Below are 15079 nucleotides of genomic sequence, written 5' to 3'. Positions count from 1 at the left end.
CTGGAATTTCTTCAATTTGAACAGAGGCTTCCAAAACAAATTCAGAAGACAGATCTTAAGCACTGGGAATACTGGAGAAGAGATCAGTACAGCCAAAGAAACAAGTTAAAAACATTAAATTATTGAAATAAAACTCAATATGTATAGAGCAGACCAAGAAAAGGAACACAAATTCCAGATGCCGTGAGGTCTATTGCACAACCACAGTGTGGAAGGACGGAGTCTATCAGGTGGGCAGTGACACAGTAAGTAGTTCTTTCAGAACAGTAGAGTGTAGGAGTTTACATAAAATACATACATTTGAAAGTGTTATACACACGTTTAACCAAGACCAGGCCTTGAATGGACACCACTCATCTCAGTAGTGTTATGAAGTTAAAATGCCACTTGAAAGCAAGCGCAAGCTGTGTGTGTTGACAAGCTAACACAGTAATTTTCTTTCCACAAATCCAGATTACAACCCAATTCCAACTCACTTTTTCTCTAATGAAGAGGGGATTCTGTCTTCATGCTGGCTCAGATCTTCCCCTCAGATTGCCAAATATGAAGGATGAGACTAAGCAGATAACTATTCCTGTAAACAAAATGAAAACAGACTCATTACAGGTTTCCTACTGGACCTGAGTAACCAGAAAGTTAATTATTAAACGCCACACCTATTCGGATCCCAATTTACTCGTTTTAACTCAGTCATGACCTGATGAGACTAACATACACACTGGTTAAGATAAACAAATAAAGAATCAGTTGCTACACAAGTGATCAGTCTGCTGAAGTAAGAGAATTTGAACCAAGCAACATCAAATTCACACCAGAAAAAATCTATAAACAGTAACTTTGCATAAAGGGCATAATAGAGGGGAAGGGTAAATCAGGTAGATAAAAGGACAAATAGAAAAATACATACAGTCTTTTTACTCCCTTGCCACAGAATCATTAACCAACATGTAAGACTCAATTATGTGCCATTTTTATACATGCAAAGCTGTTCAAAATACAAATTGGTTAAATCAACTGACTGACAATTCTCATTCATCATATTGCAACTCTCTTGGCTAACTAAAACACACCAAGTCTAGTAAACAAAAATTCAAAAGAGAATTTACACAACAGGATTCAATTCAAAACTACACACATTGATCTAAAAATGAGTTTATACCTGTTCTCCACTTAGGCAGTGTTTTATGAGATAGTACATTCTTCACTGAAATAGCTTCACACGTCTCTTGCTCTACTAAGGCTTAGCTAAATGTCCACTGAATTCTGTCACCCTTATCCCTACTATCTCCCTTCTAGCAGGCAGCGTAGTTTTTTTTTCCCCCAGCAGCTCAACTCGGATCTATTCACCAGATCAGGTGGCTGCATGAATGAGGCTATTGCATGGTCAGGACAGAGAAGAGGGCAGGACTATCCTTTTCAGCAGCGATCCATATTTATCCTGAGCAATGAAGAACATATAAAGCTTTCTCATGAAGCACAGGTTCCAAAACTACTCGTTTGAACAGCCCACAAAGCACTTCACTTCTAGCTATATGTTATAAAACTGTGTCAGACTAAGGAATGTGCTGAGAAGGCAATTAGGCTTCCTACTGCTGCCCCTCCACTGTTCCTCATAGGTTTCCATGCCCATGCATAATGGCAAAAATGGGAATGAGATCGTACCCAGATTTGTAAGAAAATAAATGAAAAATACATACCTACCCATGGGAACAAAAAAAAAAATCAACCTGATTTTACTAAAGGTGACTTCATCAAGAACACTTTCGTAAAACTTGGAGAAAAAAAAAAACAGTTTCTCTACTCCATAAACAAACTAAAGCTTTTCTAAAACACCTGCTACATGATTATACCATATGTTCCGATTCCACTTGGTCAAGGCTTCCCCCCCTATTCCCAAAATAAGGGGGTTTTTATGACTTCAACATTTCTTAACAAGCTTATGCTCTCTATAAACAGTAAAGTTTTCTGAGATATTCTTCCCTAGTCAGGAATTTAAGATAGTTGGATGTGGGTTTCAGAAAAGAAAAGGAAACAGTGCACCAGCGGCACACCTGCCAACTCCCACCAGCAGAACCACCCCAAGCAGTTTCACTTGTGCTACCAAGGACAACCAGAAAGTGGCTGTCCCAACACTTCAATGCCAAATACAAGCTTAAAAATAACTTCTACCTGAGCAGAAGCTGCTATGTTTTGAGTAAGGAATGCTTTCAAGCAAAAGCAAGAGCTGTATACAACGTGCACTGAAGCCCAAGTGGAACCTGTAACTGCAAATGGTCTCCTACCTGCCCTGGTTTGTAAAGCTGTAAACTCAGCCATTCCCATTGCAAACAAACCCCAGCCCACATTGGGAAGAGGGCAAGAAAACAAGCATCATCTGTTTTACTGACATTAGGAATGGGAAAGGAGATTGCTGCCCAAGTCAAAAAGCAACTGAATACAAAAACTATCTAAACAAATACTGAGATACTGTTTATGAAACTAAATAGCACAGACACACTGTTACACAAAAGCTTTCATATATATCATAAGATTAGGCTTTTAGCTGCAATTATTCTGAGCCCTTTAAAATGCTAGACGCTTTCAGACATAATTCTTAGAGAGACTGAGTATCTACAGCCTTGAAAGCCTCCAAGAGGCTCACCACCTCTAATGTGAGACCTCATGTTATTATGAAGTAAAGAATATAAAAAGGCTTAATGGAGCAGTGCCAATTCTCTTGTGTGACAGCTCTGCCAACACTCACCACAGCACAGCCAGATGAGAAAATATAGCACTTTTACATATCGGGGTTTTTTTTACTTTTGGGCCTTAGTCCGAGCCAGCAGAAAGTCCAGTTCACTGGGCATACAGGACCATCATCCCAGCACAGAGCAGCCTGACACTTGTTACATTTCTTCAGAATTACTACTTTGCTACATTGTCTTCAAGTAAACTTGTTATTTTAGATTCTTCAGAGCAGTTGAATGAAGTACCACCTTCTCTCTGAGAGAAACAGCACAGCGGTTGACTGTGATGCCCAGGTGAGTGCCTTAATGTGCAAAAAGCATGAGCAGACAAGAAATTGAAACCCACAAAAGTCCAAGGAAGTTCCAACTGATCAGTTCAAACAGGGTGCTAAATACCTTCTGGACAGATTAGCAGAGTAACTCAGTACATAGAGAACAGAATAGATTAAATCCTGGCAAGTCAAGTAACAAAGGAATTTCAAACCATCAGCAGACTAACTTTTTACTAAAAAAAAAATCAGTTGGAAAACATCACCTAGAGCAGTCACAAATTTTTCTTTTGCTTTGTTTCAACTTTTAAGAATATCCTGTTTAGGTGTATGGGAAAGCACAAAATGGCACAGAAAAATTGGGACGAAACAATGAAATCCTCAAATCACAGGGTCATGACAAGTTGTATTATACTCCCCTCAATTCAATTATTCACTGTGCCAAGAAGTTATTTTTTCTTTGCCTCAAACAAGGAACAACATGGAGCTCAATTTCATTACACGATCAAGCCCTTCCCTGTAAACAGGCCAGACACTGATTCAGCCCAGTTTACACTATGGACCTTTGCTGCGATGGTGCTGGCATCTGTGCTGGCAGAAACCTTACGTAATCACAGTGATCAAATCAGTGATCCTGCCTTAGCTCGTTCTGTTCCTGCAGACGGATTTCCGAACGAGGCTAACTGCTTTTGTATTTGCAGGGAAAACAGAGTTTAGGGATCACTTTAAGCCTTCAGCAAGGCTTGCAAGGGAAAAAGAATCCACCCTCCCTCCCTCCAGTGTAGCTGCCTCTCTCAAGCTGACCCAAAAAGAAAGGTGGGCTTGTTTATTTATTTTTATTTTAAAACACTGAAGCAACTTTTTGGAGGAACAAAAGAAGCAGAGGCGTCTTGTTCTGAAAGAGAGGTCTCTAAAGCCAAATGCAGAATCTATTAACTCAACAGTTTGAGTGCAGAAGTAACACCTGTCACACTCCCAACCACAAAAAGGAGCGGAAAGGAACAGGACTGCGACTCAAAGCAAAAGATCAAACAGCAGCACTTTCACATATTCTTAACGTATCACAAAACATGATGCATTTAAATGCACATCAACCATAAGGTCCCAACCTGACAGGTGTAATCACTCACTAACAGCTGGATAATGCAGCTATGAAGCTTAAACAGACACACAATGAACAAATAGATTTGTAAGAAAACTTGCCTATCAATTAACTCCACACAATTTGACACATTTTCAGAAGCCTTCCTTCCCCCTCGTATATCACTGCCTCAGGCTTTCTAACAATTACCTCAAAAATTAGCATACTTAGAAAACTGAAGCTCATTTGTACACAAAGAAGCTTCCTAATTAAAGCTGTGGAAGGAAAATCTGTTAAAATCACACATCTGGATTGCCACCTTAGATGGTTAAGATAAGATGTGCACTGGTGTGAATTTAGAAAGCTGTAGCTGATTTTACTCTGTAAAACTGCACAGCACTTTCCAAGATACACAAGATGAATTTGAGTCAAGTGTTCACAGCAGGTAACACAGTATTTCGCTGTTTCCAAACACACACATTTACACACACCATCACTCTGCTACTGACTCCAACCTCAGTACCTTTTTAAAGTGGAAACGAGGGACTCAAAAATTTCACCAGTTTTCAAACAAACCCAGTAGGAAGGCCAAGAAGATAAGAGGCGCGCATAAGCTTAAATCAAAAAGGGCAATTTGTTTCTTTCAAATGTGTAAACTCTCCAAAAACCTCAACAATTTCTTACAGAGAAGACATTGCTATGTAAGTGGCTTAACTTCCATTTTTGTTATGTGGGTCCAAGAATCCTTGTGAGGCATCACATTGTCCATGCACTTCAAAAACAACTTACATTTTTAAATAACCTATCTGAAATTTATTCCCAAGTATTAAGAATCTATTTTCCCCCATGAAAGTTGCCTTGCCTGATTTTCTAAGGTGGAATTTTACTGACACTTTCTTCTCTTAACTTAAAGTCCCCTCACCTTCAACTATTCACTATTCTTGCATGACCGCCCCAACATGTCAGTGTATTAGAAGCACAAAACTTGAACCTCAGCTTCTATAGGTCAAAGGGAACAAATAATAAGTTCCATTGTCATCTCTGCAAATTAGTTTAAAACAAAATTAAGAACACTGACCTTGTCAATAGGACAACCAAATCAGATCAGCACTGCATCTGGAAGCTTTGTGCTAAGGGCAATAACCATGTATTATGGAAAGATTACTGCAAAGTCACAAATACAGAAGCATTTTCTGTATTAGCCTGAACACACTGAAGCAAGGAATTTAACAAGGAAGCATATTTTGCTTTGGTTGTTAGGACAGTTCTTTAAAAAAAGAAAGGATACTGTCCCAAACATATCAGCAAAGCAGAGAAAAGTCTTTTGTCTCCTGAAGAGAGCACTGAAGTTACTCTCCACAAGCTGCTATATGAGGCGGTGTTTCTGCTCACTAAATTTTTATTTCTTTAAAGAACACTGGGTGGCTGTTTGCAGTACAGACAGTAGGAACTGGCCTCAGACTGCAGCTATCATTACAGAACGTAGAAACCCCTTTTGTATAAAGTACAGACACAAAGCAAGAGTTGTGCTGTAAGACAAAGTGGAGGCTTTTGTCAAACTACATTATCCTTCCCATTCTTGCCCCAGTAAGGACACTGCTCTCAAACACACAAGGATCACCTTTACTCTTCTGAGTAGTAGGGCTGTTCCTCTGCTCCCAATAACATGGGTAACAAGAACAACGTTGCCGACTTGAGAGGCATCAAGTTAATCTTGGCACAAATGTCAGTTCTGTTAAGACCGAATCATTGCTAAATAAACCACGACACAATCTACAAACTAGTTATAACTGAGTAACTACTTAGAGTCCAGTATGTTAAATGAGTTTTAACATTTTTCTTTGGTTTTGATAGCTTAGGCTGTCAAAAAATACTCTCTACTGCAGATTTTTAGGTATGACCTCATTGATTACATACAACCTTTCATTTACTCCTATAAGTGGACAATCGGTTAAAATCTTGACTTTTCACAGAGATACACACTGCAGAAAATACAGTTCTCTTAACCAAAAAACTTAAAATTTGAGAAAGTAAGTAATAACTCTGGAAAACGTTTGGAAGTCTGTTTACTCAGTGAATTCTGACATGCTTAATTTACATACAATTAATAAAAAAATGCCTCAATATTGATTTATGGATTTGTACCTCACTGCAAAGCATCTTAAGTCTACTTTATTGGGTATTTACGGTATTCAGAAGGATTATGCTGATTTTGCTTCAGCTTTCTTTTCAATATTGTGTTCACACTTCCAATCCAACTGCTATAATTTCAAATAAAGCCTGATTTTTTTCATAGACAAGTGAATTTATATGCTATTTTAATGCAAGGAGATGCCTAATTTTGCAGTTAAGGAGACAAGCTTCCAGGAGGTCACAGATCTCAGGAGATACCTGAAATACAAAATTTGACAAAGAACTTCAGGTGAGGATGTTGACCTAACTATAAAATACAGATAGCTCCCTTAAATTTGTCACCAAAAGCTAGGAAAACCTTAACCACAGAAAATAACCTATAAAACACAATAGCACTGGCTTGCTGGTTGGTCTTCTTTCCTATTTCAGAACTACATTTTTCCAAGGGAGGCGGCAGCATTATGTTTCAAGCTCAATTAAAAGTGAACAACTATTCGGACAAGACATTACTTCACATTAGGATGGACTAAATACGACTGCTTACTTAGAAACTAATATCATTTGGGAAAACGAGAGTAAGCAGATCAACAGTTACATAATGCTTAGCATCTCCCACACAATCCTAATCAAAAACTAAGCAAAAGTGACTCAAAATAATGAGCTATTCTAGAATATTTGCATAAATAAAGTCAGCGACATTTAATGAATCTGATCATCATGAACAGTCAGCAGCAGATGAACACTGACTCAAGGAGATGCACAATACAGTAACAAGTTCTAACAATCCTGTTAAGACATTTGCATTGGACAAAGTACAGAAGTTGGAGATGGGGATTCTTCATAAAAACTGAGGTCAAACACAAAAAGTCTCGTTAATCTGTGTTTAGACTACACGCCTAAAACACGAGACTCATTTTTGTTTAGATCTCTGCCATCCTCACATAAGATGAGGAAAACCAGATGCCAAACTCTGAGTACAAACACACTGTGAAGTTAGACATCAAAACCTAAAAAGATTTTAAATAATCCAACAACAAGGAACATTAAATTGACTTGCACATTTGACATTCAGTTCTAGTAATTATCCTCTGGACCTCCACGATACTGGCTGACCCTAAGATCATGGCTACATGCAGACAGTCACCAAGTGGTGGAGAACAAACACCTGCCTCCAAATGAAACGGGCAAACATACACTCAGCATCGACTGCTATGGTGTTTCCTTCTAATTAATGGCAAGCCACTCATAGATACAGTCCAGGGCCACGTCTGGTACACATATTTGCAATTGGGCTATATTGAAGACTAGTTTTAGCCCATGTAAGTCATACAAGCCTCTTGTTAAGATACTGACTAGAATGCCATTACACAAAACAGCACACAAGAAACACTACTCTTTGTGACACTACTTAACATAGGACAAAGAAGTAGTATTAAATATCACAGGGAAAACAGATTCAAGCCCCTTCTAGAGAAGTGATATAATGTTTATTTCTTTTACAAAAAATAAAAATTACTCTAAGGTTATGATTAGTCATCTGCATTTTGCTCGCAACAGATATCCAACACCTTCAAGTTAAATACAGCACTCTGAACAGCTAGAAAGTTTCAGAGTAACAACTCTAAAACAGTAAACCTCCCTCTTTTTAGGGGGTGGGAATAACCTTCTGCTAGAGAGAACACCAAACAACCATCTTTAAATAAACCATTCAGAAGCCATGAGGTGACAAGTATTTTTATCCCTGCCAAGCTAAACAGCAATGTGGAGGTCAAAAAAATGTAAACAGTCCAGCAGATCATCTCAACCTTTCAGCAAGATAAAAAAAATCAGCTTCTCCACAAGCACAGAGTAAGGGGAAGCCTTCGTAGCCAAGAACTAAACATAAAGACCCATCCAACAGAAGGCATAAATGGCAATCCGACATTGTTGGAACACCCAGGACAAGTACTCATGACTTATCATGGTAGCACGAACTAAAGAAAAGAAAAGGCCTAGCATGCAAAGAAGTATGTACTCAACACTTCTTGAAGCTGCAGACAACTTAAGACCCGGACCTGCAGACTGAAGCTGTTTCAGGAAAGTACTCAGAGCGCAGCACTAATAAATATTCCAGCTGTCGCTACCGAATCCCTGCTTAGGTACTGGGAAGATGAATGGAGACAGAAGAAATACCTCAAAGCCCACTAGCCTGAAAAAAAGTACAAGTCACACTCACAATGCACTTGTAGACTTTACAACCACAGAAATTAGATTCTCACATAAACAATCACCTTCACAAAGCAAATTTCCTATGTATTTTTTTGCTAGAATTATCCACATTTATGATTTTTTTACTTTTTTCCACAGAGATAATCAGAGGTCTACACAACAAGAGTCATGTGGTATTCAAATGAATGGCCCTACAAAGGGGAGCGCAACTTCAAAGCCACTAAAAGATTACTTGATCATAATAGTTCTAATCTACCGAAAACAAAACAGATAACTTCATTTTTCTTTCCGGAGTCACTTAAACAATGGCTCAGCCTATTTTCTTCAGACCAGGAAAGCTAATTCCTGAATATCTAGAATACGGTGGAACTTATAAAAGTTTCTTAATGTCTGTAAACCCCCCCAGTAACTTGGACTTTCTCTGTTTCATTAAAAACAGCTACTCAAGAGACATGCTAAATCAAATCAAAAGAATAACAAGGAAGACTTTTAAACCCTAATATTTGTTTACAAAAATAATGGCAAAGACAAGCCGAATAAAACATCACCGTGTACTTGGCTTCTGGCACAGTGGAAAAAGGAGGGAAAATAAAATAAAATAATAATAGAAAAAAAAAAAAAGACTGCAGCCTCCTTGCTCACAAATGACAGTTTCAGGCAGCAGTTCTATTTACACCTACCAAAATAGACAGAGGTCCATCCTTCCAGTCACTCCATCCCCTGGACAGCAGGCTGCACACATGGTCATGTTATTGTACCTGGCTCCCATCACTTCAAGTACTTGCAGTCCAATTCTAAACTCAACTGTACTGACAGATGTAAATTCTGTGCCTTCTTCAATGTTTGCCTTAGAAGTACTAACTCACAGTAATTTAAAATGCACGTGTGAATACAAGAAAAATTAGCAGCCATTCTCAACCAAAAAATAATCCACTTCACGAGAAACATAAAATACAAAAAAAAAAGCAATAGGACCCTTGTTTTAGGAACAAGCAGAACAGATCATATCAGGATAAATCCAAATAACCAAAGGGAAAAATGCCAACTTAATTATGTCTGCTGTACAGCAAGATGCAAAAGGGCTGCAGGCTTGGCTGCTTCGTAGGCAGGATGCTCTGTTCAAACCAGCAACTACAACTCTTTCAGATGTATTACCCTCCCATGTTCCTGATTAAAAATACCACCATTCCTTCTGCTTCCTTGAAGCAAGGTCTCCATATCAGACCCCTCTTGAAGACAGTTCCTTCCTCAAACATCACTGCACACATTCCCTACTCCACGCCCGCCAGACCTCTTCCCTCTCCAATCTTCACCAAACTGATTTTTTGCTTAAATGGAAGAGCAGCACAGGAAAAAAGTTCTTCTGAAAAATGCCAGGTGGTTACAACTCCAGTTTGACTACAGAGCTTCTGAAAACCTGCCCATGCCACAACAGAAGGAAATATGAAATCAACCCTATCACTACAGATTACTGTGTTCTCAGGATTGAAGCCGAAGTACTACAGATGTTCTTTTAAAGTACATTAACTGCCAGACACCAAAAAGATGACAGTCCTATTATTAATCTTGTATTTCACAAGTTCCAAAAGCATTAACTACCTACATATGAGAAGCTGTGCTTCAGCAACTGATGATGCAAAAGTGAACACAGTTACAAAATCAGTCTGATTCTGTGTGAGTTAAAGCAACATCAGCTATGCAAGAAGCACTATGAAAAAAAAAAGTACCAGAAAAGCGTCTGAATTCCTATTGTTAGAGATCTTAAGATAGAAGTTTTCTTTTTAAGGTATAACGAATTCTATTCAACTGACATTACAAAGTGATAATTATCTGTTATTTCACTGATTTAACCGAGCTGCACCATTTAACAAGCAAAGTGGGAAGCTCCTCATCAGCTGTGCTGAAAAAATTCTCATTTCAATGTTGTCTCATCTCCCTCTTCCTATGTAGTACTACTTAAAAAAAAATAAAGCTTTAAGAACTCTGTTACAGCTAATCCAGCCATTTTCAGCTGCCAAACTAAAGTTGAGTTCCATTTTAGAACAAGGAGACTGTGGGTCATAATTCACAAGCAGTTAAAATGGGGATTACTTGTTGACATAAGATTCAAAGAGCTCAAAACAAACCAGTCTTCACGTTTTTGGGGGAGGAAGGGGCATGGGACTTCTAACAGAACTGGCAGTAGAAAAGTAAACGCGTTGCTGCAATTAGAAGATGGTACATCACAATAAACAATGTATTGATCTTAAGTTTTGCACAGTCCTCACCCTGAGCAAAACGGGTGTGACAGAATTGGGAAAGAAAAATGTCAACACCTAAGTTATCACAGGAAGTAGCCAGTAAATCTCACACTAAAACATCCGAGACTATATTTGATTATTTGATCAACTGTATTAAAAACATCCCCACATCCAACCAGGACAGTATTTCCTACTCACATTTCTGACTTATTTACAGATCTGTCTTGTAAAGAACAAAGATGGATGGGATTTCCCATCCCCAAGGGAATAACATACCGAGTGACGTACCATTACAAAGGCCATACACAAGGTAAAATAAGACTGGAAACGTTGCCTTGACCAATCCTGCATTTTAACTAGTCTTCAATTTAAGTCATGCCTTTGATGAATTCCACTGATGCTTTTACGCCACTCAGCATTCCACTTACATTAATATTTTTAACTGTACTTCTGAGAAAATGCTAATGGAGGTAACTACAACAACCGATTATGACCTCATCGGTCACCCCATCCACCTGTACCTACTCAAGCGGCATAAGAGAAGGTAATAATTTCTTTTTACTTCAACACAACTATATCGCATAAAGTTTCACAAATTCTACAAAATGCAACACATCCAAAAGCGTTATTCTCTTTAAATGCTCTAACAGACTTACATCAGAAATGACCTTTAAGATATAACATGCCAGACTCCATGTGCCAAGACACCGGTTCGACTCAGCCTTCGGAAGGAGTCAAACAGCAGAGTTCCAGAAGACCTCCTGCTGCTTACCTGTTTCCGCCCCATCCTGAGTAACTACTGAAAAAGGGGGCAGAAAGAATAAATGGGCTTCACAAATGTCTTTTGTAGTCATTAAATACAAATGTTAGATGAGCAGAAGACAAAACTAAGAGTAACAGATCTTTCCCGTACTCCTCTTACAAGGTTTTGCTCACAGCAGAATGAGCTTTAACATGGTTCTGGAGAAGGAAGGAAGCTAAAGTATTACACACAAGGCAACTCGCATTTCAATTTCTGCATCAACAACTGTATCAATGTGCTAAACTCACATGCCAGTTCCACCACTTCTGACACAGCGGGCAGCCAGCGAGTGGAGACTGTTCAGGCACAGCACAAAAGCCTGCCAAACAACGTTTGTTTACTACATCAACTCCCAAGACTTCCAGAAAAAGTTGTCATTATTAGCATCACTGAAAGTCACCGTGGCAGCAAAAAGTTCTCCGCAGCTCTCGCACTACGCCTGCCACGCAGGAGACTCATCTTCTCCCATCGCTTCTCTCACCGGCTGCTGGAGATGGCGATGACTCCCGTGGGGACGGAGCGCTGGGATAAGGGCTGGAAGGGACACCTCTTCTCACCGGGAAGGACGGACTGGGAGAGGTTGGTGACCTCGGTGGAAGAGTTTGCCTTACCTGGGCAGGGAGCGCGGGGCTGCGAGGCTGGCAGCGTGGATTGCCAAGGTGTGCCTCACTCCTCACAACACAACTTCCCTGGCTAGTTTGGTTTTGGTTTGTTTTTTCTCTCTTAAAATTCCAGTCCACAAGCCCAGGCTCTGACACACTTCCCACAGCTCCCAAACACTTCCCACCACGCTCCGCTCCCGGCCAAGCGCCCACCAGGAACAGGACCATCTCCTTCCTCCCTTCCAACCTACGATTCCACGATCCCATACGCGACGCTGGACCCAGAGACAACACCGCGGGAGCCCCGCGACCCCAGAGCAGCCCCAGCGCGGCTCCCACCGGGCACATCCCGGAGGGGAAAAGGGGGAGGGAAGGAGGGAAGCAGCGGGAGGAGCGTCTCCCCCGAGAAGCCCCCCCGGGGGACAACCCCGACCTCCCTGCCCCCGCTCCGAGGCTCGGCTCGCCGTGACGCGTGTCCCCCCTCCCTGCACGGTGACCCCGCTCCCCCCGGGGAGGGGACGGAGGGGTTTTTACCTCGCCGGAGCCGCCGTCCCGCAGGCTCTCGCTGCCCCGGCCCGCCGAGCCGCGCCGTCCTCTTCCCCCCCTCCCTCCCCCCGACCCCCCCCCCGTTCACGACATGGTTTCTCCCGGCGCGGCGGGGCCGCCGCGGGCGCAGACGCTCCCAGTCGGCGCGGCTGGGGGGGGAAGGGAGGGGGGAGGCGGGGGGGAGCCTCTCGCCCCGCTTCCCGGGCTTCTCTAATGGCGGCAGCCGGAGCGGCCCAAAAGCAAAATAAACCCCCGTCCGGCCAGCGGCCCAGCGCGTCAGCCCGGCCTCCCCGCCTGCCCGCCGCCCATTGGCGGAGCCCGCGCCCGCCCGGTCGCCAATGGCAGCGCGTCTCTTTGGGCTCAGCGGGTGACGTCATCCCCGCCGCGGGGGCGCCCGCGGGAGCCACGCCCCCCGCCCTCTGGCCACGCCCCCTCGCCCCGCCCCGGGGACCCCGCGGAGCCCCTCCCCGAGATCCCCCACAGCCCGGGCCTCGCTCATCCCAGCCCCGGTCACCACGCGGAGCTCCTCCCCGGAGCCCCCCGCAGCCTTTCCCTCACCTCTGATCCCTCTGCAGGATCTTCTCCCCTCCCGGGGACCCTCGGAGCCACCCGCGGTCTTCCCCTCGCACATCTCAGCCCCGGGGACACCCCCCCTCCCCTGGGTACCTCAGAGCCCCTCAGAGTCCCCCACAGCCTGTCCCGCATCAGCACGAAGTTTCCTATGGAAATAATCCCTCACAGAAGCCCCTTGTGATGGCACATGGCCAGACAGCAGTGATCAAAAACACCTTTTCTGTGGCAAGTGATATTTCCAGTGTCCTGGCAGAAAACACCTCCTGGGGAGAAGAGAGACAAAGCTGGTGAGGGGGCTGGAGAACAGGCCTGATGAGGAACGGCTGAGAGAGCTGGGGGTGTTCAGCCTGGAGAAGAGGAGGCTGAGGGGAGACCTCATTGCTCTCTACAACTACCTGAAAGGAGGTTGTAGAGAGGAGGGAGCTGGCCTCTTCTCCCAAGTGACAGGGGACAGGACAAGAGAGAATGGCCTCAAGCTTCACCAGGGGACGTTTAGGCTGGACATTAGGAAAAAATTTTTCACAGAAGGGGTCATTGGGCACTGGCAGAGGCTGCCCAGGGAGGGGGCTGAGTCACCTTCCCTGGAGGTGTTTAAGGCACGGGTGCACGAGTCGCTGAGGGGCATGGTTTAGTGTTTGATAGGAATGGTTGGACTCGATGATCCAGTTGGACTCGATGATCCAGTGGGTCTCTTTCAACCTGGTGATTCTGTGATTCTATGAATAAAGAGAAAATGGTGATTGAGGGTCTCATGATTGAGGGTCTTGTGCCCAGGCCATATAGCCTGCAGCCTTTGGTACATTCAATTAATGCGTTCAGTTCTTCCATAGCAGAATATTTTTTGAGCACTACTGAGAAATAAATGGTCAAGGTTTCCTCCATGTGTTGATTCAGTCTGTTCCTAACTCAGCACAGCAAGTGCACGAGGTTGAGGTGCAGGAAGGTCACCCTGCCCTGAAGGACTTGAGCCAAGCAGTGGTTATGCGGTGCGAAGCCCATTCCTCTTGGGGGGAACAGGACAGCAGTAGCTGCTCCACCAGGCCTTGGGTTTGGTCCTTGTGCTGGCTGTGCAATCATTGTTTTTTGCTTTCTACTCAAAAATTGCTAGGCTGCATCTTTCTTAAGCTGCTCTTGTAGTCTCAATGACACAAAAAAGCGTGTTTGCTCACATCCTTGCTCTTCCCTCCTGGGTCTTACATCATTTGATAGCTGACTTTTTTTTTTTTTCCACCACAATTCCTACTCTTTTATTTCAGGCTTTCTCAGATGTTCTAGCACTTTTTATTTCCATGGTTTCATTCCGCGTTCCCAGCCAAGGTGACAGAGGGAACTCCGTTAGCCTGAGGCTAGTTGTTGCATTGGAAAACTTGTCCTCTTCTGACCCATGGGATCCACCCCTTCTCGCTCAATCAGCATAAAATCAAAGCAACCAAAACGTGCAAGCAGAGCAGTGATGCCTTGTGCTAGAGCAAATCCCTTTGTCCACAGACAAATAACTAGAACTGGAGTCAGGACAAGTAAAATGTAATTACTTATGGAGACTGAGTCTCCATTTGCAATTAAATTACTTCCCTATAAACATCAAAACCTGTTGGGAGGGGAGAGTAACATGATTTGTCTCTCCCAGAGTAGTCATTTACTAAGTTCTCTTTCTGACTTCACTGAACAATTTGGGCTCCAGTCTGCATTTTGAGAAACGTACCAGCAATTACGTGTATTTAGCTATAGAAAAGAGGAGGAAAACTGTGTTTTCTTTCACGCACCCATGTATAAGATCCAGATGAACTTAGGTATGTCCTGCAAAAGAAATACTCCTTATCTTAAGGAATTGTGCCATCTCTGTGATGGCTTAGAAATAATTAAGGAGAAGTATCCCTTGCTCTTGGCATCCAGGCAGGA

At 42.7% G+C, this 15079-nt stretch overlaps 1 protein-coding gene across 5 annotated transcripts in view; it reads right to left on the bottom strand.

The window, feature by feature from the left end:
- ZRANB1 (zinc finger RANBP2-type containing 1) overlaps positions 1–12802 on the bottom strand; it is a 44416-nt gene extending 31614 nt beyond the window's left edge. For 2 of the 5 annotated variants that reach the window (XR_011337995.1, XM_069864106.1), the window contains exons 1-2: positions 12596–12802; positions 462–574 (exon numbers count right to left, since the gene is read on the bottom strand). The gene's annotated coding sequence lies outside the window, so the exon portion shown is untranslated. Of the gene's footprint in view, positions 1–461; positions 575–1159; positions 1297–12595 lie in introns of those variants that run through there. The other 3 variants (XM_069864107.1, XM_069864108.1, XM_069864109.1) reach the window with 3 other exon arrangements.
- Positions 12803–15079: the final 2277 nt, after the last annotated feature.

The sequence above is a fragment of the Phaenicophaeus curvirostris genome, chromosome 9 (genome assembly GCF_032191515.1).
Source record: "Phaenicophaeus curvirostris isolate KB17595 chromosome 9, BPBGC_Pcur_1.0, whole genome shotgun sequence".
Lineage (NCBI taxonomy): Eukaryota > Metazoa > Chordata > Aves > Cuculiformes > Cuculidae > Phaenicophaeus > Phaenicophaeus curvirostris.
Note: the sequence above shows the minus strand (reverse complement) of the source record. Positions and strands in the feature narration are given on the sequence as shown.